At 41.8% G+C, this 23771-nt stretch overlaps 1 pseudogene; it reads left to right on the top strand.

Annotated features, from left to right (window-relative positions):
* The first annotated feature begins 782 nt into the window (after nt 1-782).
* Nucleotides 783-6540, top strand: LOC140503931 (uncharacterized; annotated as a pseudogene).
* Nucleotides 6541-23771: the final 17231 nt, after the last annotated feature.

Genomic DNA, 23771 nt, shown 5'->3' with positions numbered 1-23771 from the left:
CATCATCTTCATTCTGGGCTGGTCCTGGCCTTGGACTCAGGGTTTTCCTTTGTAGGCCTGGAACTAGGACCTACCCCAAACCAAACCAAATCCTCCTCCATTATCATCCCTACCCCCAGCTGGGGGCTTCCAGTCGCAGCAGAATTAAACTTTTCTGTGTCTGAGCCCCTGAGTGATCTGTGTGTGTGGAGTGGGGCAGACTGCCATGGGAAGGGATTTAGGTTAGACTTCAGAGAGGGTCCAGAGATGGCTCCCCACTTCCAGAAGATGGGGGATGGCTCTGCTGGTCCTTGTCCAGAGGAGGATCAGAAAACAATCAAATTTCGAAGGTGAAGAGTGATGTGGGGAGATGGAGAAGGGAAGGGGAATAAATGGGAGGAGTAGGTGACTGGCAGACCTGGCAAAGGGGGCAGGAAAATGGGGTACAAAGCTGGTGGCCATGGCAGAGTTAAGCTAGTGTGGGATTTGGAGAGCTGGGAGAATCAGCAGAAAAGGAAGAGGAGACAGAAATGAAGAAATGTTGAGAAATGGGGGTGGGAGAAGGTGTCCTTGGGGGCCATTCCAAACTCCTCCCTACCTGGTCTGGGGATGGATATGAGAGGCCCCAGTTTCCTTGGTTTGCCGGGGGCAGAGCCAGCCCTGTGTCCCCTTGGGGCCAAGCGGGCCGGGGATGGAGAGAGACAGAAATAGAAACAGAGACGTCTCCTAGAGGGAGGGGGGGATGGAAAGGACTGCAGAAGGGGGAGGGGAGGTAGGCACAGAGACACTGGGGTGGGTAAAGATAGAATGGGAGAGACAGACCCTGCAGGGCAGCAGCATTTCAGTAAATGTTTAGTAATCCATGGGGAGAGAGACAGACTGGGGAATGGAGGCAGAGGGAAAGAAGGAAGGAGATACATTCAAAGAGGGAGGAAGACCGGTAGGTCGGTAAATGGAGAGAAACAATGAGAAAGGGAAGCTGGCAGAAAAAGATAAAGGTTATCTTGGCCACGATAAAAGGTAATTCCCCCGAGGCTTTCCTTGAGGGTAGTGGCTCCTGATAGACTCTCCCCAAAATATCCTTAATCATACTTTGGGAAACTCCAGGCCCCCCCCCCCCCCCAACCAGTTCCACATCCCTATATACCTCCACTGCAAATAGGAGATAACCCACTGCACCCTGCCCCCAAGCACAGCCCATGATGAAAGGAAGAGTAGGGGGATAGAAGCCATCACCTCAAGCTTTATGGACAAGTCCTGTGAACTGGGCTGACCTGCATAAGAGGCAGGGCTACCATTTGGGCTTGGAAGCCCCCAAAGTTCAGACCAACAGCAAGGACAAAGCTAGCCAAGAGGGAGAAGGTTAGAGAAGTGAATTCCTAGGAGGTCTGAGGTCAAGGGCCAGCTCTGCCACTGACCTTGGCCAATTCCTTTCCCCTCAGCTTCAACTTACAGGGAAGCCTTTTTCTGGCTCTACAAGGTGATTGGGAGGGAGGGGGCAAGCCATGAGTACCCAGAAAACTGATCCCACTCTTCCATTGACTCCAATGCCATAAATTTGGGGATGGATTTCTGCAGAGCAGATTTTCATGAACATGGTTAGTAGCAATCACCTTGTGGGGTAACTATTTCATACTTTCTCAACCAAAAGCTGGAATTAAAGTGATTTTTTTTTTTTTGCTAAGAATTCACCCCTCCCCATGTATCTGAGGCCATCTTTTCCTAAAGAAACCATACCTAGATTCTGGTCCATGTAGGTATTATGTACTGGGTCAGCTTCTTTTAGACCAGTTGTTAAAACCCCATTGGTGCAAGGTTCAGCAAAGGTTATACTATGGTATGGAGAAGAAGTAAGATTCAGAAGTAGACACATTGCATTTAAAGTCAGAAGACCTGAGTTTAAATCCTTTCTTTCATCTCATACCAGCTGTGTGACCTTAGGCAAGCTGCTTGACCTCTCTGGGCCTCCATTTCCTTCTCTGTAATATGAAGGAATTGGACCAGGGAGTCCTTCCAGACTGAAATCTAGGACCCAATGGTAGAAAACCATGTTTTGGAGTCAAGGAATCTAGGCTGGAATCCCAGTACTACCTATGTTTCTGTCTCTGCAGCTCTGAGAGCTAAACATCTGTGCCCATCCAGGAATTAAACAAAGAATCTTTATGGGGAAGGAGCCAGTAGACCTACTGAAGTCCTTTAAAGACTCCCTCCTGTCTGGAATTGGGCAAACTTCCTCCTCCTCCTCTTTCCTAGGGAATTGTGGTAGTTGTAGGCCTGGCCTGCCCGCCTCTTCCCAGTCCCCGCCCCCATTCTCCCTCCCTCCCCACTATCTGTCTGCCTTGTTATCTGAATGGCTGTCCCATAGCACAGAAGGTCCCACCCCTTTGTTTAGTCCCTGGGTGCTCCCCGGGGAGAATCCCTTTATTGGCTAAATGCCTAAGTATGACCAAAAGGAAAGTGACTCAGCCAGGTTGGGCACAAGGTAATGTCACCTCTTAGGTAGTTGGAAAACCCATGGGAGGGATTTCCCTACTGCGAGTCCTTCCAAGTTCCCTGCCCCCTCGTCTGAGAAGTCTTCCTAAATTCAACTTTGTCACTAACTTCCCTCAGCAATACTGTCACCCCACCTCAAGACCCTGGGATGCCTCTCTGAAAAATGACAACAGTAATTCCTTATTGGTGTCTGTGCTGGCAGGTGGCAGGCAAGGCCAAAAGAAAGGTCCAAGATGGGCTAGGCATGGGTGCCTACTATGTGCCAGGCACTTTGTTAAGTACTTTGCAAATATCTCATTTGATCCTCACAACTCTGCCTGGTAGGTGTTATTATCACCCCCATTTTACAGTCAAGGAAACTGTGGCAAAGAAAGGTTAAGTGACTTGCCCAGGGTCACACAGATAGTAATTGTCAGAGGCAGGATTTGAAGTCTAGTCTTCCTGACTTTAGGCCCAAGACTCTATCTCCTGTGCAACAGGATTACTTAGATCATTGAAGCTAGGAGGAAAGAAATAGGGCCATAGAAAGGCAAAGAGGAAGTAGAGTGCTGGACTTAGAATTTGAGAGAACTGGTTCAATTCTCCCTTTAGAAGCCTTCTCGAAAGGTGGGATCCTTGGTAAGTAGCTTTAAAAAAAATTCTCTAGGGGCAGTTAGGTGCAGCAGTAGGCTGTGGAGTTGGGAGGACTTGAATTCAAATCAGGTCTCAGACATTTACTCATTGTGTGACCCTGGGCAAGTCATTTAACCCAGATTGCCTCCTGCCCAGAAAAATCTCTCTGTGCCTCAGTTTCCTTATCAAGTTGGATTCCCAGCTCTACAATCCTATAATTGGAAAATCACCGTAATAGGAGGGAAGAGGCAGGTATAAAGGAACTGCAAAAAGAAACAGCAGTGGGGGAGGAGGAGACGAACCTGTGGAGATGCACATGCACCTAGAGGGCTGGGATAGAGGGAGGGATAAAGAAGCAGAGTGGACAGAGACTTGGAGAAGAGAGAAACCAAGAGAGACGAAAAAAAAACGGGGCAGAGAGAGAAGGGAAAGGCCCGAGGAGGGAGCTTGATGCAATCCTAAATTTAGGTAAGGAAACCATGCACTCGACGTTCGAAAAGCCAGGAGAGCTAGTGGGCAGGCTATCTATCTCTTTTATCGATTTTTTCCTTTTCCTTCCCCCCTCGCCTCTAAAGGATAAAACCTAGAGTCATGGGGACTGAACAGAGGTGCGAGCAACCCGTATTCGGGCGGACTTCAGGATTGCACCTGCAGAAGGAGAGGAGGCTTTGCACTCTAGGGGCAAAAAGCTGGGAGTCGGTCCGTTTCTCCTCCAGTCCAACCCGAATCCACGATGCAGTCGGGACAGAGCCTCCTGGTTTTCTCCAGTCTGGTGCTCTTGGCGCTTCTGGGCTCAGGGGACCCTGGCGTCCTGCGTCCAAGCCGCTGCAGTCTCAGACATTTTCACTGGCTGGACCCCAAGGCAGTGGCGGCCGTCAAAACGTTCAGGGACTTATATGTGAGTCACGGAGCCGGGACTTCTAAGAGTCCAATTCACCAAACTCTCAGCCCTTCCCAGACCAGGGGTCTAGGCAGTCAGGCTCCCAACCGTTTGCCCCCAGTTCCTCAGGAACTTAGGTATCTGAAAACCTAGTCTGTCTTACACAGTTCACGGCAGTTAGCGAAGCTAGGGACCGCTTAGTGGAACTGGACCTGGAGTCAGGAATATTCGCTTTCGAACCCTGCTTAGGTCATTGTCTAGCTGTAGAATTTAAGATTTAGCTTCCTCGACAGGAAAATGTAGGATTATAAGAGCATCAACTTCTCCGAGTTGTCATATGTAAAAAGCTTTGCAATCGTTAAATAGCTACATGTAGCTATGGCCAGACAGCTGGCCTCGAAGCAAGAAAGACCTTAGTTCAGGCGTCACCTGGGACACACCCTGGCTGTGTGACCCTGAACAAGTCACCTCACGGATTGATGCTCTAGGCAATTCTCTAAATCTCAGAGGAGATGATGACTGCTATTAGTACAGGGAGCTTCTTCGCTAATGAGATCCTAGAGTCTTTTATTATTATGAGCATCTAACTTCCAGGTCCCCTAGCCAAGACTCCAGAGTTCTCGGGACTCTCAGCACACTCCAGCCTAGTCCCTTTTCCTGCAATCTCCCAAGGAGTCTAGTTGCCCATTCTTCCTAAAGGTCTCCTTCCTCCTCCTCCGCCAGGAGCAAGAGATGCTGAGCTGGGGAAAGAGAAATTGTTCATTCTCTAGGCGAAAGGAGCTCCGGAAAGCCTCGGTGAGACCCAGGGACTTGAGGGAGGGGAAGGGAACACTCAGAGCATGCTCCAAGGACCATCCCTCCAAGGGTCGTCTCACCCCTAGCCCTGCAGCCGTCTCCACCTGATGGCCCTCGACCTGGAGAACACTGAGTCCGTTCTGCGGAACCTGAGTCGTCCGGCTCTGGTTGCCGGCGCCGGCCCGGTCCTCGAACTGCTCTCGGCGGTGAGGAGCGAAGTGGTCGCCTGTCTGAGACCGCGCAGCCTAGGCTCCCTCCCCGAACCTTCCGCCAGTCCTAGAACGCCAGGCTACGAACACAGTGCACCGCGGTCAGGCAGATCCAGGGAATTGTCCCGCTTAGCTGAACCCCGGCGTTCGGAAAGCTCCCCGACTACACAGCTCTGGAAACGAGACCCAGAGAAAGAGAGCCCTATACAGGGGAAATGGGCTCAGCCCCTAGATTTCGACAGTCAAGTCTCCCCCAGCCGCGGCAAGCTGGAGGGAGTGGATCGGAACTCCATGAATAGGAGAAAGTACCTCCAGGAGAGGCGTCTGCATAAAGCCAAGAGAATGGTAAAAATAGAGTGCGATGTACCAGGAGGGGTTGGGGGAGTCCTGAACAGAGAAGCCAAAAGATTTGGGGGCGGGGAGGGGGTGGAAAGGAAAGAGCGGGGCGATTCTGAGGGGAAGAAAGTGAGGATGCGTGCGTTCTCCACCAGGAAAGTCCACAATGTCGTGAAGCCGAGACCATTCTCAGCCTCCTGAAACTTCTCACCTTTGACCTGAAGCTGGTAGTGATCACTGCTGGGTCCTGTGCCTGAACTAGCCCAAGTCCAAAGAGATTGTCTCCACTGGTGCTTTCTACTCTCAGGATGGTGCTGTGTTCCAACGTCAATTGGCAAGCAAGGTTCAGGGCCCCTATTGTGCCTGGCTGGACCCTAACTTTCGCCAGCGTTCATTTCCAGAGAGCATCATTAGACAGCAAGAGGACGTGGTTGGCTCGTGGCCTTTAGCCTCTTGTTCAAAATCCTGGGGCTGGAGGCCAGAGGGAGTGAGGGAAGTGGGAGCGGACAGCTAAGTGGCACAGTGGATAGAGCACTCCTGGAGTCAAGAGGATCTGAATCCAAATTCGACCTCAAACACCTACTAACTGTGTGACCCTGGCCAAGTCACTTAAACCCTGATTTCCATGGGCAGGTCACCGCACCTCTTGAACTTCAGTATTTCCACAGCTGTAAAATGGGACAAAAGCAGCATAGGATGATGGAAATTTGATCTGGACCTGGAATCAGGAAACCTTGGTTCAAATCCTGCCCTTGCCATTTTCGTGTCTACCTTGGGCAAATCATGCAGTTGATCAGTTTACCCAATCTGAAAAATGGGGACAACGGACAACACGCCTATCCAACAGGCCATTGTAGTATGATGCAAAATAAATTGAGCCTGGAGTCAAGAAGCAGTGATGTCACAATCAGTGGAACCCTGCACAAATCATTTGTCCAACCAGTTTTCAGTTTCCTCCAGTAAAATGGAGAGAATACTGGTATTTAGCTCACATGTTGTGAGAGCCATGTTGTCAATTAAATTGTTTTGCAAATGTGAATGTCATTATCCTGCCCACCTCATAAGGCTGTTGATAGGGAAAGGGTCATGACTTTTGCAGAATACTTCCTAAATACGATGCTTTGTTCAGGGTAGCCTGCTGAACTTTTGTGAGGTATAATTCTGTTAATGTGATACAGGTGTTATTTTTTAAATGATTTTCCTGCCTGGTTCTCTCCCTGATAATTTATAGTTCTTTTTAAACCTTATACAAACAATGGTGTCTTGTAATTCATTCACGGCAGACCTATTTGTATCCTACAGAGCCCAAGGCCTCATTGCACTCTTAAAAACTGGTGGAATATTCAGGGTCCCATATAAACAGTGCACTGCACTGTTTGAGAGTGAGGGGGGAGGGTGAGGCACAGGACTGAGAGCCTAGAGATCTAGGTTTCATTCTGAAGTCAATTCCTGAATCACTGTGATCTCACCCTCCCTATGCCCTAAAAAAAATGTGTGTGTCTGTGTGTGTCTGTGTGTGTGTAGTCTCATAAGTCCTTCAAGCTCTGACATTCTTTGGTTCCATGTAATGGGTCAAAGATATAGGCATGATGTGGGTATCAGAGAACCTGAGTTTCCTACCACGGAGAGCTGCCACTCAAACACTAGAAAGAAACAGTGGGGACAAATCTAATGGGTCAATCAATGTAGCTCAATGAAGGCACCAATAAAGTAAGGGTCGGTGGCTGCCTCATTGTATTGGAATCAATAGCATGGCAGTCCTTCAGAATAAAGGCACTCATTAAGAAGTTATTGCATTGGGACCAGTCAAGGGAGGAAAGGAGTAACTAAGGAAGAACGACTCCTCTCCTCCCTAGCTGCCTTCAGAGCTCCACTCAGGAGCCACATTCTACACCAGGCATTTCCTCTTCTCCCCAGTCACATCTGCCTCCCCCTCACCAATATGCATTTTATAGTTCTGTGTGCATGTGTGCTGATCTCTTCCTACATATCCCCCAATAGTTCATGTCACAGAATCGTAGAACTTGAATTCAAAGATACCACACCCACCATCTAATCCAACTCATATTAAAAAGGAATCCCTATTATAATCTTACCCAATGAGTGGAAGGCTGATCTCTGCTTGAAGACCTCTAAGGAGGAGGAGCCCAAGACCTTCCAAGTCGTACTATTCCTCCTTGGGACAGCTCCCTATGTGAGGAAAATTTCCCTGATATGTATGTAGCACAAGTTGGCCCCTTCCCAACTTCCACCCATCCCTCTTGGCTCAGTCATCTAGGATCAAACAGAAAACCTGTCTAATCCCTCCTTGTCATCAATCAATAAATATTTGGTAAGTGCCTACTACATGCCAGGCATTGTGCTAAACACTGAGATACAAAAAGAGGCAAAAGCTAGATCCTGCCCTTAAAGAGCATACTGTGTAATGAGGGAAGACAACTTGCAGACAAATATATACAAAGCAAGCTCTATATAGCATAAATAGGAAACAATGAACAGAGGGAAGGCATGAGAAATAAGAGGAATTAGGGAAGGCTTCCAGAAGAGAGAGAGAGAGAGAGAGAGATTTTAGTTGGGACTTAAAGAAATCTAGAGAGATCAGAGAAAGGACATTCCAGGCATGGGGGACAGTCAGCCAGAGAAAATGTTCAAAGCCAAAAGATGGAGTATCTTGCTCATGGAGCAGCCAGCAGGTCAGGGTCACTGAATCAAAGAACCCAAATGCTTCAAGATGGCTATTAGACTTCTAGTCAAGATGGCTGCCTGAATGGAAGCAGACCATGTAGCTCCTTAATCTGGAATTCACCATGCCAGATAATGATCCGTAAATCCAAGGAGAAATTACAGGAACTTACTTGTTCTACAACAGAACTGCATAAAAAGCCAGCTAGCAGGTCACAGGCATTAGGAAAGGGGCCACTACAGTGAAACAAGCTAAGAATCTCCTAGCATGAGAGAGAAGGGCCAGAGACAATTAAAAACTTCAGAGCTCTGTATTTGGAAGCAGCATGAGTAGAAGGCTATCCTGAGAAAAGTCCAGGTAGAATTTAACAACCAAGAAGGTCTTTGGAAGTTCTTGGAAAGCAATAGCTGCAGTAGAGTTGACCAACACAAGTACAGCTGAGACCATACACCCCAGGGCTTGAAGGTTCTGAAACAAGAGAGGGCTCTGAATCTCAAAGATGGGGGGGGGGGGGCTAACCCTAGGAGCAAGAGGACATCATAGAAACCCATGGAACCAAAAATGAGACCCAGGAGAACTGATCACTCTACACAAAAGCCCCAATAGGAGTGAGAGGCTGGCCCTTGGTCAATTCAGGAACTAGAGCTGGAGAGATGAGTAGATCAAATCAGATGCCACCCAGGACTGAAAAGTATTCCAAATCTAGCGATTTCCCCAAAGAAGAAGAAAATAACTCCATAACAACCATAAGCAGTGATTCCAAGATGGAAAGGTTGGGGATGAGAGGCAGGGGGGAGAGAAGGATTTTCCACAAGTCCTATGTGGAAATGTTTACAAGAAATGAAATAAGAGGTTAAAAAAAAATGAAAGGGAAAAAAAGTTCTGGATAAATTAATTGGAAGGAAAATAAATAGTTTAGAAGAGAAATTACTGATTATTTATCCAAGTAATACATTACTTAAAAGCTAAAAGAGTAGAAACAGAAATCAATGACTTCATGAGACAGCAAAAAATATTAGAACAAAATCAAAAGATTAAAAATGGGGAAAAAAACAAGACATCTCATTCCAAAAACAACTGATCAAGAAAACAGTTCAAAGAGAGAGAATATAAGAATCACCAGACTCTTTGAAAACCACGATATAATTAAAAATATATTTTTTAAAAATCCTGGATACCATATTTCAAGAAATCATAAAATGAAAACTGCCCAAATCTATTAGAACCAGAGAATGAAGGTAGACATAATGTACTGATCACCTCCTACAAGAAATCCCAAGAGGAAAAGTCCCAGGAATATCACATAAAAATTGCAGAGTTTGTATATGAGAGAAAAAGTATTGTAAGCAGCCAGAAAGAAGCAGTTCATGTACCAAGAAGTCACAGCCAGAAAAACAGAAGACCTGACAGTTTCTACTGTAAACCAGAGATCTTAAAATACAGAATTCCAAAAGGCAAACAAAAGAAATGTACTTTCAACAAATAGTAATTTGTTGAGTATTATCTTACAGGATTAAAAAAGGGACTTTAATGTAATAGGGAACTATCAAACATTTCTGATAACAAGACCAGAGTTGAATAGAAACTTTGAAATATAAGCACAAGAGTCAAAGAAATATTTAAAAGTTAAATGTATTTGAGGAATTAGAAGTTGCAAGATGATGTCGTGCTAACATTCTAAATAGGAGAAAATAAATAAGTGTTCCTTCAGAACTTTAATTCTTCAAAGGGCTCTGAGGGAGTTAAAAAGGAAAAAAACAGCATCTTGGGGGTGGATTGCCTCTATTCTGAGGATTTTAAGAGGGTGAGAAGAAAAAGAAGAGGGAAAGTAATATCTAGAAAGGAGCAAGGAGGGAGTGGAACTTGCCATTTCTCAAAATTGGGGTATGAGACGGAGAATGCACAAACATGGAGGAAGGAGTGGGGATGGCATCTGGTGAACCTCACTTTTATCGGATACAAGGACAGTTGGATACACATAAGCAGTTTATTGTAGAAATACATCTTACTTAACAGGGAGACAAGCTGGTATGGGAGTAGAGGGGAAGGGGGGGCAATAAGCTAGAGGATAATATCAGGCAGGGAATAGTTCCAAGGAAAACAAACTTCCTCATCATGAAGGGACAAGTAAAAATAAATAAATAAAAACTGAAGGTGTCCATAAATTGGAAAACAAATGAACAAATTATAGTATGTGAAAGAAATGGAACATTATTGTGCTATAAGAAATGATGAAAGAAATGGAACATTGCTGTGCTATAAGAAATTATGAAAGATAGTATTGAAGAAAATCCTGGGCAGAATAAATTGATGCAGGCTGAAGTGAGTGGAACCAGGAGTACAATATTTACAAGGACAACCCTGTAAAAGCAAACCACTTTGGAAGACTGAAGAACTGTGATCAATGCAGTAACCAATCATGTCTCCAGAGAAGGAAGCATGATCAAGCTTGCTACCCATCTCCTGACTCAGTAGTGGTAGACTCAAGTTTAAAATAAAGGAATGCATTTTTAAACATTCACATTCAAAAATAATTTATTAGGTACTAGCTATGTGCTAGGTTTTCAGTCATATTGTCAAATGCCTTCAATAAGAATGAACACAACATCAAGATTAGCTATAGCACTGATGGTAAATTCTTCAATTTGAAATGGCTACAAGCCAAGACCAAAGTGGAGGGAGTGCTGGTGCATGATTTTCTGTTTGCAGATGATTGTGCACTCAGTGCAGCCTCTGAAGCTGAGATGCAACAAAGTATGGATCAATTCTCTGCTGCCTGTGCTAATTTTGGCCTAATAATTAACACCAAGAAAACACTAACGCAGGAGATCTATCAGTCACCACCATGCCATCCATAAGTGGAACTAGTGGTTTCAGCAAATGGAGAAATTTTGAATGCTGTGGATAAGTTCACTTACCTTGGCAGTGTACTTTTCAGGGATGCACACACTGATAATGAGGTTGATGCACACATTGCCAGAACCATTTCAATGTTTGGGAGGCTCTGAAGGAAAGTGTGGGAGAGTAAAGGTATTAGACTGACTACTAAACTGAAGGTCTACAGAGCCATTGTGCTGACCTCATTGTATGCTTGTGAAACCTAGATAATCTCCCAAGCACCATGCCAGGAAGCCATGCCACTTAAAGCCCGTATTTTGGGCCCTCCTGACTTAGAGTGAATGTCAATGGTAACTGTTTCTCTTTAGAACAACAACTCTGAGGGTGTTCCCCTAACAGCTTGATTTTTTTCTTCTTTTTTTTCTAATTAAAGGGGCCATCCCTTGACTCACTTCTTAAACAGGCATATTCACTGAATAGATGTTACTTCACTCTAAGCGAGTACCTGAAAAGGCCTTAGCCTAAAAGAGCTAGGGTCTCCCATTGTATCCTGGGCCATCTGCATGATAGATGAGTATCTGATCACTGGATCTAGATGGCTCTGGAGGAGAAAGTGAGGCTGGTGACCTTGCACAGCCTTCCCTCATTTGAATCAAAGTCAACTGCTAGTCGTCATCATCTCCCTGATGTCATGGTCCTTTGGAAAATGACAGACAAACACAATGCCTGTGAAACCTAGATAATCTACCAGCGCCATGCCAGGAAACGGAATCACTTTCATTTGAGTTGTTTTAGAAAGATTCTGAAGATCACCTGGCAGGATAAGATACTAGACACTAAGGTCCTTTCTCGAACTAAACTGCCAAGTACTTAAACTCTACTTCAGAGAGCGCAACTCTGCTGAGCTGGCCATGTTGTTCAAATGCAAAAAGATTTTTTTTTGGAGAGGTCACACAGAGCAAGCGTTCACATGGCAGTCAGAAGAAGTAATACAAGGATACTCTCAAAATCTTTCTTACGAACTTTGAAATTGATTGTGTGACATGGGAGAGAGTGGCAGAGGATCGCCCAGCATGGTGTGCTGTCCTCAGAAAAGGGGCTGTGCTCTGTGAGCCACAGTCAGATGTGCTGTAACTTGACTCTAGCTTAGCGATGTCATTTTGATCTTTTTTGAGAACAAGGAACAACAGCCAACAATGTCCACCACTACCACTATGCATCAGGCACTGTGCTAAGTATTGGGGATACAAATAAGAAAAAGAAAGACAGTCCCTACCCTCAAGGAGCTTACAAGGAGTTTAATGGGGGAAGAGGACCTGATGATGTAAATTTGTTGTGGGTATTTTTTTTCTTTAATTGGGTAGGAAGTTGGAGCCCCTGGGAGTAAGAATGAACAATACTTATCTCCCCTCCCCATAAAAGAGTGCCATTAAAACTTTTTGAAATTACACAAAAGAAAATGGAAGGAAGTTCAAAAAACTAAGGTAATCAAGACAATTGTCAAAGCATTATGTAGAGTTTATCATACAGTTTAAAAAATAACAAAGATACAAAATACATAAAGTGGAGACACATGATTTCATGTGCCATCTTTTTTGTTTTCTGTTTTATATATGGCAATGCTTTTTCCTTAGATGTTAACGTGTGTGTGTGTGTGTGTGTGTGTGTGTGTGTGTAAGGTACCAGACACTGAAGTCCTTGCTCCAACTAAAGTGTCAGGCATTGAACCTATGCTTCAGAGAGCGCAACTCTGATGAGCTGGCCACATTCGAATGCAAAATGTAGGCTTACCAAAAAGACTATTTTATGGAGAACTCCCATGGGGCAGGTGATTACAAGGTCGTCAGAAGAAGCGATACAAGGACGCTCTCAAGATCCCTCTCAAGAACTTTGGATTTGATTATAGGACATGGGAGACACTGGCACAGGACCGCTCAGCACGGCGTGTCCACATCAGAAAAGGTGCTGTACTCTGTGAGCAAAGCAGAATTGAAACAGCACAAAGGAAAGGTAAAATGCGCCAATTTGTAGTAACCACCCCAAATGTTCACATGCATTATCTGTGCACCATCTGTGGTAGAGCATTCTGAGCTCCTGTTGGTCTGATCAGTCACAGTTATACACATTGAAACTTCACTTTATCACGGTGATGTCATTGTGGTCCTATTTTAGAAGGACGACAACCACAAAACAACTCCCCTAATCAAGCTTCCCTCAATGGGCAGGCCCATCAATGGGTGGGAAAGATCTTCTTTAATCACATTATTCAATCAGAGGCACTTTTAGTAAAACAAAAAGAGCAAAAGATCTTAATTTGATTGCCATCACATTGATATAAAAGGAAACAGTACAAGGAGAGATAACATAAGAATAGCCAGATCCCTTGAAAACCATGATTTAAAAAAAATCCTGGATACTATATTTCAAGGAATCATAAAATGAAAACTGCCCAAATCTATTAGAACCAGAAGATGAAGGTAGATATAATTTACTGATCACTTCCTGAAAGGAACCCCCAGAAAAGAAAATTCCCAGGAATATTACATAAAATATATACCTCTTAAAGCAGCTCATTGACTCTTTTTGGCTGCCACATACCACTTCTGCCTGTGACCCTCCTGATCCTGTAAAAGTCTGTAGAATAACCATTGTCTACCCATAGCTTGCTAATTTTATTATTAGGAGGTTGATTTTTTTTCTCTAGTACAAGATGTTACATTTATCCTAACTACATTTCATTTTATTAGGTTTAGTCTAGTTCTCTGGAATGCCATGATCCTCTTGGATGCTGACTGTTGTATAGGATGTGTTAGTCCTCAAATCTCTGTGTCATCTGCAAAAGGGATGAGCTCACCATTTATGCCTTTCCCCAAGTTATTGATAACCATGGTAAACACCACAGGGGCAAGCACAGATCCTTGGAAGTCTCTCCTGGGGCCCTCTTGCCCTGCTGACATTGAACCATTAAAATTTACTTTCAGCCTAGCCAGCCTTGAATTCATCTGGTTGCATTATCATCTATTCTATATCTCTCCATCTTTTCCAACAGAATAGGATAAAATCATTTATTAAAAGCTTTGCTGAAACTTAGGGCAACTATTTCCACAACATTCCCCTCATCTATAAGACTAGACTTCTTTTGAAAAAAGGAAATGAGACTAGACTGGAATGACTTGCTCTTGATAAAATCATACTGGCTCTTTGTAATAACTACTTTCCTATCAAGTATTTATAACCATCTCTTTTATGATCTATTAGGGCTGGAGTTGGGGTTGGAGCCATACCAAGTCAGTAATGTCAGGACTAACCAGCTTGCTTCAAATGACCTAGTAATGGCAGGAGCTTGATGCCAACTAGCTTGTTTTGAATTGAAGTCAATCAGAGAAGGGCAGTTGTCAATGTTGGAACCAACTTGTGTAGTCTGGCTACTACAAGTAGTCTGACTTTTATTACAACCAGGTGTTGTCCTCTCAATAGTCTGAAGACAGAGACAGTCACTAAAGGAACCAATGTGAATAAAGCTAGATTGCTTTGGATCCATTATTATGGGTTGTAGAGGGAGGCTGGGATGATGGCATTGGCAAGTTGGTTTGTGTTCAGTTCATTCCCCATGTTCTTTAGAGATTGACCACAAAGCACAGCCTTGCCTGGGAAGCAGAGTGATTGATAGGGAAAAGCTCCTGGAATCTTTGAGCTGGAAGGAGATCCTAGAAAACCATTCCCTCCTTGACTGATGTGTGATTTTCCTGTGGGAAGTTTCTACAAAGTCCTTCCGCTTAACATTCTCAATTCATCTAAGGCGTAACAAATAAATTCTAAGAGACCTAAAAGTGAATTAACTTATCCTGAACCACATAGGTAGTTAATATTAGAGGGGAGATATGAAGCCAGCTCTTCTTGAATGGAAGCTTACTATGCCACACTCCTTCATCTTTGGCAATAATTCTCCAATAGTTCAATGGGTCTGTGATCTCAAGAGATGTGGGTATTGACTTGAGTAATGTAGATTGAAATCCTTCCTTGCCTGACCTTGCTACACAATTCTCCTCCTATGCCATGTCTCTGTATAACTGGTAGAGTAAGACCTTCTTCTCCCCCCCCCCCCCCACTTTTAATTAATTAATTTTTTAATGCATTTTGAGTTACAAATTCTCTCCTTCCCACCCAAACTTCCTTCATTGAGAAGGCAAACAATATAATAGTCATCATACATATGAAGTCTTACAAAACAGATTTCTATATTAGTTACATTAAAAAGAAAGAAAGGAAAGGAAGGAAGGAAGGAAGGAAGGAAGGAAGGAAGGAAGGAAGGAAGGAAGGAAGGAAGGAAGGAAGGAAGGAAGGAATTTAGAAAATATTTCAGTTTTACTCAGAGTTCATTAATTCTCTCTCTGGAGATGGATAGCATCTTTCATCATGAGTCCTTCGGAACTGTTGTGGATCATTCTATGTTACAATGTTGCTATTACTGTGTACAATGTTCTCTTACTTCTGATCATTTCACTATGAATCAGCTCATATAAGTCTTCCCTGATTTTTCTGAAACCTTCCCTGTAATTCTTTCTTGCAGTACAATAGTATTCCATTATAATCATGTACTACAACTTGTTCAACTATTCCTTAACTTATGGGCATCCCCTCAGTTTCCCGTTCTTTGTAATAACAAAAAGAAGTGCTAGAAATACTTAGATATATATGTCTTTTTTCCTTTTTCTTTCATCGATTTGGGATGTAGGTTTAGTAGAGATATCGCTACGTTTAAAGGACATCCACAATTAAATGACTCAGGGAACATTATTCTAATTTGCTGTTCCAAATAGTTGGTCCAATTCACAGATCATCCAATAATGCATTAGTGTGCCTGTTTTCTTTCAGCCTTTCCAACAGCTGTCCAATCTCTTTCTAACATGAGATTTGTATGACATATTTTGTTTGTAAATTGCCTAGATTTCTCTCTGTATACCTGCATCATCCCTCCCAGAGAATCATTCCTTAAATAAAGATTTTTTTCAAAAATAAATGGAAAAAGAGGAAGAAGAGGGAAAACCAGCATAACGGAGCAAATCTGTAAATATATGTAGTGTTCCATATCTCTGGACTTCCTACCATGGAGTGGCAGGGGAGAGGGCTAGGGGGAGGGGACTTTTCTCATATATGTCCTTTGAGGTCAAGTTTCTTTTTAAAGTAATTTTTAATATTGATTTTCAATTGTTTCTTAAGAGTTGTTCTTTTCACGTACCATATAATAGTCACTGTGTATATTGTTTTCCTTCAAATGCTTTACTTTGTGTCAGTCATGTGAATCTTCCCATGCTTCTTTGTATTCATCATGCTTATCATTTCTGGGAGCACAGTAATATTCCATTATATTTATGCACCACAATTTGTTTAGTCATTCCCCTATCAATGGTCATTTTTTTGTTTCATGTTCTTTGTTACCACACCAAAAAAAAGTATATTTGTATATATTTTGGTGTATATGGAATCTTTCTTTATGTTAATGACTTCCTTGGGTATGTGCTTAGTCATAAAGGGTATGGACATTTGCACTGCTTTATTTGCATAACTCCAAATTGTTTTGCAGAATGGTTGTACTGATTCACAGCTCCACCAACAATGCATCAGTGTGCCCATCTTTGCACAATCTCTCCATTATTGCCTATTCCCATTTTTGTCATCTTTGCCAGTTAAGGTTAGCTGGGGGTGAGGTGAAACCTCAGAGTGACTTTGATTTGCATTTCTCTATTATTAGTGATTTGAAGTAGTCTTTCATAGGTTAATACTTTGCTGGGGTTTGGGGTTTTTTTTTAGGATTTTTTTGTTCTCCTTTGACCACTATTTGGATCAGCTTTGGGGTTTATATATTTATGTTAGTTGGCTATAAATCTCTCTCTGATACAAAATCCTTATCAGAGCCATTTGATACAATTTATTTACCTATTCTCCTTTCAATGAGCATCTACTTTGTTTCCAGTTAGTTGCTACCACAAAAAAGTGATGCTATAAATATTTTGGTATCTACAGAGCCTTTCTTTTTGTCAATAATCACCTTGGGGCATATGTCCAGCTTTGGAATCTCTGGGTCTCTCTACTCATAAAACTACTGCCTTGATTCAGCTACTTAGCACTTCATGCCTAGGCTATTGCAATAGCTTTCTGGTTGATCTCTCTACCTCAAGCCTGTCCCCACTCCAACTCATCTGCTTGGATGCCAAAGAGATTTTCCTAAATATTCCTGACCACATCATCTTTTCTCCCTCCTTCTCCCCCAGTAATCTCCAGTGGCTCCCTATGACCTTCAGGATCATGTATAAAAGCCTCTGTTTGGAATTTAAGGTCCTTCACAACTTGGCCCCTTCTGCCTATACAATTTTCTTATCCCCTACTCTTCTCTGTGGCTCCATGGAAGGACTCAGTGCTCAGGAAGACCTGAGTTCAAATCCAGCCTCAGACACTTACTAGTTGTGTGATTCAGGGCAAGTCACTTAGCCTCTGTCTGCCTCAATTTCCTAAATTATAAAATGGGAAAAATAATAGCACTTATCTCCCAAGATTGCTATAAGCGTCAAGAGAAATAACATCTGTAATGGGCTTAGCACAATCACTTGGTTCGTAGTCAGCACTCCATTTCCCATCTCTGTCTGGTTGTTCCCACAGCTGGAATCCACTCTCTCTCTCGTCATTTTCGCTTCTTGGATTCCCTGACTTTCTTAGAGACTCAATATATACATGTATGAGTGTGTGTGTGTTTGTGTGTATGTTTAATATAGTATATGTATTATATATGTGTGTATATATATATATATATATATATATATATACATATATATATATATATATATACATATATATATATATATACACACACACACAAACACACACAAAAATGTACATAATATACATGGTTGTTTGTGAATTGTCTCTTCCATTAGAATATAAACTCCTTGAAATCAGGGACAAAGTTTTTACTCTTTGCATTCCCAGAACTTAGCATTGCAACTAAGAATTTGTCACATAACAGATGCTTAAAAAATACTTGTTGACTGACTACAAAGATTCCCCCTTTCCCGCAATCGATTGCTTCCTTTATTTTTCCAGATCCATTAATTTTATTTGTGTAAAAAGCTTTTCCATTTCATGTAGTCAAAATTACTTATTTCTTCTCTCTTTTCAAAGTCAACAAGCATTTATTTTCTTTCATGACATTCTTTTTTTAAGAGTATTTTATTTTTTCCACTTACATGTAAAAACAATTTTCAACATTCATTTTTAAAAAGATTTTGAGTTCCAAATTTTTCCCTCCCTCCCTCTCCTCTCACTCCTCAAGACAACGATCCATCTGATATAGGTTATACATGTGTAATGGTGTAAAACATATTTCTATATTATTCATGTTGTGAAATAAGAAACAGAAAAAAAGAAAAAATGTTATTTTCTCTTTTGTAGCAGATTGTATCATTTGTTGTTTTCGTAAGAATCTCTCTCCTACCCATAAGTGGGAAAGGAAATGATCCCTTCATCTTCTAATTGCTTTATGGTGTGATATTTAATATACTGGTTGCGAATCCATTTTGAATTTACTGTGGAATATGTTGTATGATATTGATCTAAGCCTAATGTGTGCCAGACTTAGCTCCCTGTATCTATTGGTTGACCTAGACGCTAGACCCTGCTTCGGCTCTCTACCCCATCCAGCCATCTTCCATAGAACATTTTACCATTTGCCTACAAGCTCAGCTGCCTCCACCCCTTTTCAAACACTCTCAGAAGAAAGCTCCCTTCCCTGGTCACATCATACACACACACACACACACACACACACACACACACACACACACACACGTATATACACATGCGACACACATGTATGTTTTTATGGATGTATATACATGTATGTGTATGTATACACATGCATATATAGTCTTATAGATAGAATGTAAGTTCTTTGAAATGTTTCCTCTGTTCTTCTGGTCTTACTCTAAGTCCCTGGCACACGGTTAAATTCTTAATAAAAAAATTCTTTGCCATTCATCTATCAATTCAAACCCCTCTGAATTAAATCAAGATATGTCCTGAACCTCAGTGACTTCAAAGCAAATATGGATATAGGTGAGGATGCCAAAAATATTGGGAAATATGGTTGAGGGTTAAAGAATGAAATAGTCCAAAGACTTACAGATTGCAAAGACACTTTATGACCATACTCAGTGAATACTATCTTGGAGGAAAGACTTGGGAGGCCCTGGTCATGGGGAGAAGCAAACATCTTTTCCTCAATAAATGGTCAAGGACTATGAATAGGTCATTTTCAAAGGAAAGAACGCAAACTATGAATGGTGCTATGAAAAACGTTCCCAAATAATTACCGTTGTTTAGGAGTTTCTGCCGTGTCTGATTCTCAATGACCTCATTTGGGGTTTTGTTGTAGTTTGCCATTTCCTTCTCCAACTCATTTTACAGATGAGGAAACTGAGGCAAACAGGGTGAAGTCATTTGCCCGAGGTCACACATATAATAAGTGGATTTGAAATCAGGTCTTCCTGAACACTAATAATTAGAAAAATTCAAATTACAACTCTAAGGACAATGTCACACCTATCAGATTGATTTTTAAATTTTTTTAATTTTATTTTAAAGGAAAGTGATACTTGTTGAAGGAAAATAGATGTTCTTTATATACTGGAGATGAAAATATTCAACTTTCACTGTGACCTTTTCACACTGGAGCATCCTTCTGCTATACTGTCCCCCTTCTCCCATTCTCCCTCCCCACATTGCCCCTAGCCTCTGTTTTACTTTCATCCCTCACTTTTGAGTGTGGTATTATAACACCTTACCCCCTTGGCTCCCATTTTAATGTGAGCTCCTTGAAGGTAGGATCTTTCTTCTAGCTTGTATTTGTATCACCAGCACTGCTATAAATGCTTGTGGCCTTGTCGCCTGGCTGCGAATTGGCCCAACAATTTTGTAAAACAACTTGGAATTATGGCCCTTTGATTAACCTTTAAACTCAACGATACCGCTGCTAGGCCTATATCAAAGAGGAACAAGACACATACGTACAAAAATATTTATACCATAAGTGACAAAGAACTAGAAACTAAACTGGTTTTCATTACTTGGGGAATGACTGAACAAGTTATGGTATGTGGGATGGGATGGGATGAATGTGATGGAACCCTATCGTAATGAGAGAAATGACGAAGGGGACCGTCAGAGAAATCTGGAAAAACCTGTACGAACTGATACACAGTGAAGTAAGCAACTGACACAGAAACATCAACGATATATTGAAAAACAACTTTGACAGATTTGTGATCTCTGATCAATGTGGAAACCAGCTGTGATTTCAGAGGAACTTTCTAGAAGAAAAGTATCCACCTTCTAGGAGGTGGGTGCAAAAAGAGGCTTCCATATTTTAGTACGGTCATCTTGGGACTCTGTTTTGCTTGCATATATATTTATAAGTTGGGTTTTTTTTAGTTTTTCAATGGAATGGGGGAGGTGGATCAGGGAGGGTGGTCAGGGATACAATTATCAAAATAAAAGAAAAGAATAGGAAGAAAAGAGGGTTATTGAATTTTTTTAATATGCAGAAGAGAATAAAATAAAGGCTAGAAGGAACTATGGAAAAGTGGGATAGCTTTGAAAGTTAGCCATTGAACTTCTTAACAAGAAAAGCAAATGGTATGCGATAGAGATTTGTGTTTTTGTCTGAATTTTTTCTCTTCTATTTTGAATATGGAGACACTCATTTTATCTGGTGTTTGTCAAGTTCAGATTTTTTTTAAGTCATAAAGAATATTATTTTTATTCATCAAAGGAAACTAAAACAACTAATTTTTCTGTTTGTTTTTATAAATTAATTAATTTTTTTTCAGTTTTCTATGGTCTCTTCCGTATATCTTAGATTTTCTCCCCCTCTTTCCCCTTCTCTCCCTGAGACAGCATGCAGTCTTATATAGGTTCTACACATACATTCTTATTAAATACATTTTGATCTTAGTCATGTTGCATAGAAGAATTAAAATGAATGGGAGAAACCATAAAACAAAACAAAACATAATATAAAAGAAAATGATCTGCTTCATTCTGCGATCCAATTCCATAGTTCTTTCTCTGCATGTGGAAGGCATTTTGCCTTGAGTTCATTGGGAATTTTTTAGGTCCTTGCATTGCTGTGAAGGACTAAGTCTACCAGAAAAATTCCTCACACACTGTGGTTGTTGCTGTGTACAAAGTTCTCCTGGTTCTGCTCCTTTCACTCAGCATCAGTTCATATAAGTCCTTCCAGGCCTCTCTGAAGTCTTCCTGTTCATCATTTCTTATAGCACAATAGTATTCCACTACATTCATATACCACAACTTGTTCAGCCATTCCCCAATTGATGGGTATCCCCTTGATTTTCAGTTCTTGGACACCACAAAGAGAGTTACTATAAATATTTTTGTATATGTGGGACCCTTTCCCATTTTTATGATCTCTTTGGGATACAGTCCTAAAAGTGATATTGCTGGGTTAAAGGGTATGCACATTTTTGTAGCCTTTTGGGCATAGTTCCAAATTGCTCTCCAGAATGGTTGAATCAGCTCACAGCTCCACCAACTATGAATTAGTGTTCCAATTCTCCCACATCTTCTCCAACATTTATCATCTTCCTGTTTTGTCATGTTAGCCAATCTGATAGGTGTGATGTGGTACCTCAGAAATGTTTTGATTTGCATCTCTCTAATCAATAGTGATTTAGAGCATTTTTTCATATCACTATAGATAGCTTTAATTAAAGTTTAGATTTTTAAAAAGACAAATAACATTCCCAAAATTTGAAACTATGTTTTATTGTACAAGAAACAAATCATTCCTGAATCAGCTCTCTGTATGAGTTCAAAGCTTAAAATGAGCAGGGAAGAGGAGGGTAGATCAAGGAAGTACCTAGTCAATCTGAAAAGTTCCACAGTTAACCTGACAAGACTGAAGGATGGTTATTTGGAGGCAACTGAATGGCCCAGAGAAATCCTAATGATCATTCAGACACCCCTTCTCCTACCTTATGAAAATTTCTCCCACTCTAGATCTTCAAAATTCTCTCATTCTTTTTCCTTATGTACCTTCTTCTAGATGGGGAAGGGCTTTGAATGAAAGAATGAGTGAAAAGACACTTTATTCTTCAGTCATGTCCAAGTCTTCATGATCCTATTTGAGGTTTTCTTGGCAAGGATACTGGAGTGGTTTGCCATTGATTTCTCCAGTTTTTTTACAGATGAAGAAACTGAAACAACCAGGATGAAGTGACTTGCCCACAGTCACACAGCTAGGAAGTGTCAGGACAGATTTGAACTCAGGAAGTTGAGTCTTTCCGACTCCAGGACCAGCACCCTATCCACTGCCCAAAAATGCACTATGCTAGATAACTTTGTATTCATTCTTCTAGTCAGTCAGTCAATAAACTTTTATTAAGACCCAACTATATACTTTCATATATATATATATAACAAGCTATATACAGGATAAATTGGAAATAATAAAGAGTGAAGGAAATAGAATTAAGGAGGGTAGGGAAAAGTTTGCTGTAGAAGATGGAATTGATTTGGTTTGGGGTTATTGGGAACCCCGAAATGTCAGGGTATAGGGCAAGTCAGCCTGAAAAGAATTTAAGCACTCAAGCTGTCTTTCAGTCAAGGGGCAGTTTATTGTACTACCAACAGAATCTGGCAGAGTTCCTAGTGAATTTGCAGCTTAATGGTGGCATACTGATGCTTATATACAAAAAGGACAGTGAAGGGATCTGAATGGAATTAAGGAGTGATAAGCAGTCTGGGGTGGGCCAGGTTCTATACTGAAAGGACTAAGCAGGCTAACTAGGTGGTGTAGATGGAATTAAGGAGCCTCGGTGTATGCAAATAGTCTGGAGAGGACCAAGAGAGACAGTGAAATGAATGTCAGGTAAGTTAATTAAGTGATCCAGGTGGGTGGGGTGGACCAGATGCCAGTGATCTGTATGGGAAAATTCAGGAACTGGGTTGTTTCAAAGACACTGTCTTTTCCTTTTAGGGGTTAGGTTCCATCAGCCCATCATTATTATATTGGGGCAGCTAAGTGTGACAGCATATAGAGCACCTCTCCTAGAGTCAGGAGGACCTAGGTTCAATCTGGCCTCAGACACTTGACAAGCTGTGTGACCCTGGGCAAGTCACTTAACTTCAATTGTCTCACCAAAAAAAAAAAAAATATGGAATTACACCTGTCACTTGAAGAAAGAAGGGAGGCTAGGAGGTGAGGATGGGGCAGCACAGTACTCAAGGCATGGAGACAGCCAATAAAAATGCTTGGTATCAGGATTTGGAGTTAAGAGGCCAATGTGACTTGATCTTAAGAATATCTTGGTGGGTATAGGAGTAAGAAGACTAGAAAAGTGAGGAGGGGCAGGTTATGAAGGGCTTTGAATGTTAAAAGAGGATTTTCTATTTGAACCTGCCGGAAATAGACAAATATCAGACTTTATTGAGTGGGGAGATGCATGGTCCGACCTGTGCCTTAGGAAGATCATTTTGACAGCTGAGTGGAGGATGAATTAGAATAGAATGAGACTTGAGGCGGGCAGACAAACCAGTGGACCACTGCAATAGTCTGAGCGTTAGGGGTAGGATAGGAGTAGGGTCAAAGGAGAGAGAGAGGTATATGAGAGAGACATTACAAAGGTAAAACCAATGGCAATGAATTGGATATAAGGGGTGTAGAGATAGTGAGGAGTCCAGGATGGTACCTAAGTTACAAGCCTGAAAGACAGGAAGGAAGGATGGTGCTGCCCTTGACTATAATAGAGAAGTAAAGAGAGGAGAAAAAGAAAAGGTTTTAGAGAAAAGGATCCTGAGTCCAGTTTGAATGTATCAAGTTTAAGAAATCTACAGGTCCAATTTGAAATGTCTAATAAGCTAATGAGGGGCA

The sequence above is a fragment of the Notamacropus eugenii genome, chromosome 5, assembly GCF_028372415.1.
Source record: "Notamacropus eugenii isolate mMacEug1 chromosome 5, mMacEug1.pri_v2, whole genome shotgun sequence".
Classification (NCBI taxonomy): domain Eukaryota; kingdom Metazoa; phylum Chordata; class Mammalia; order Diprotodontia; family Macropodidae; genus Notamacropus; species Notamacropus eugenii.
This window is presented reverse-complemented; position numbering and strand designations above follow the sequence as displayed.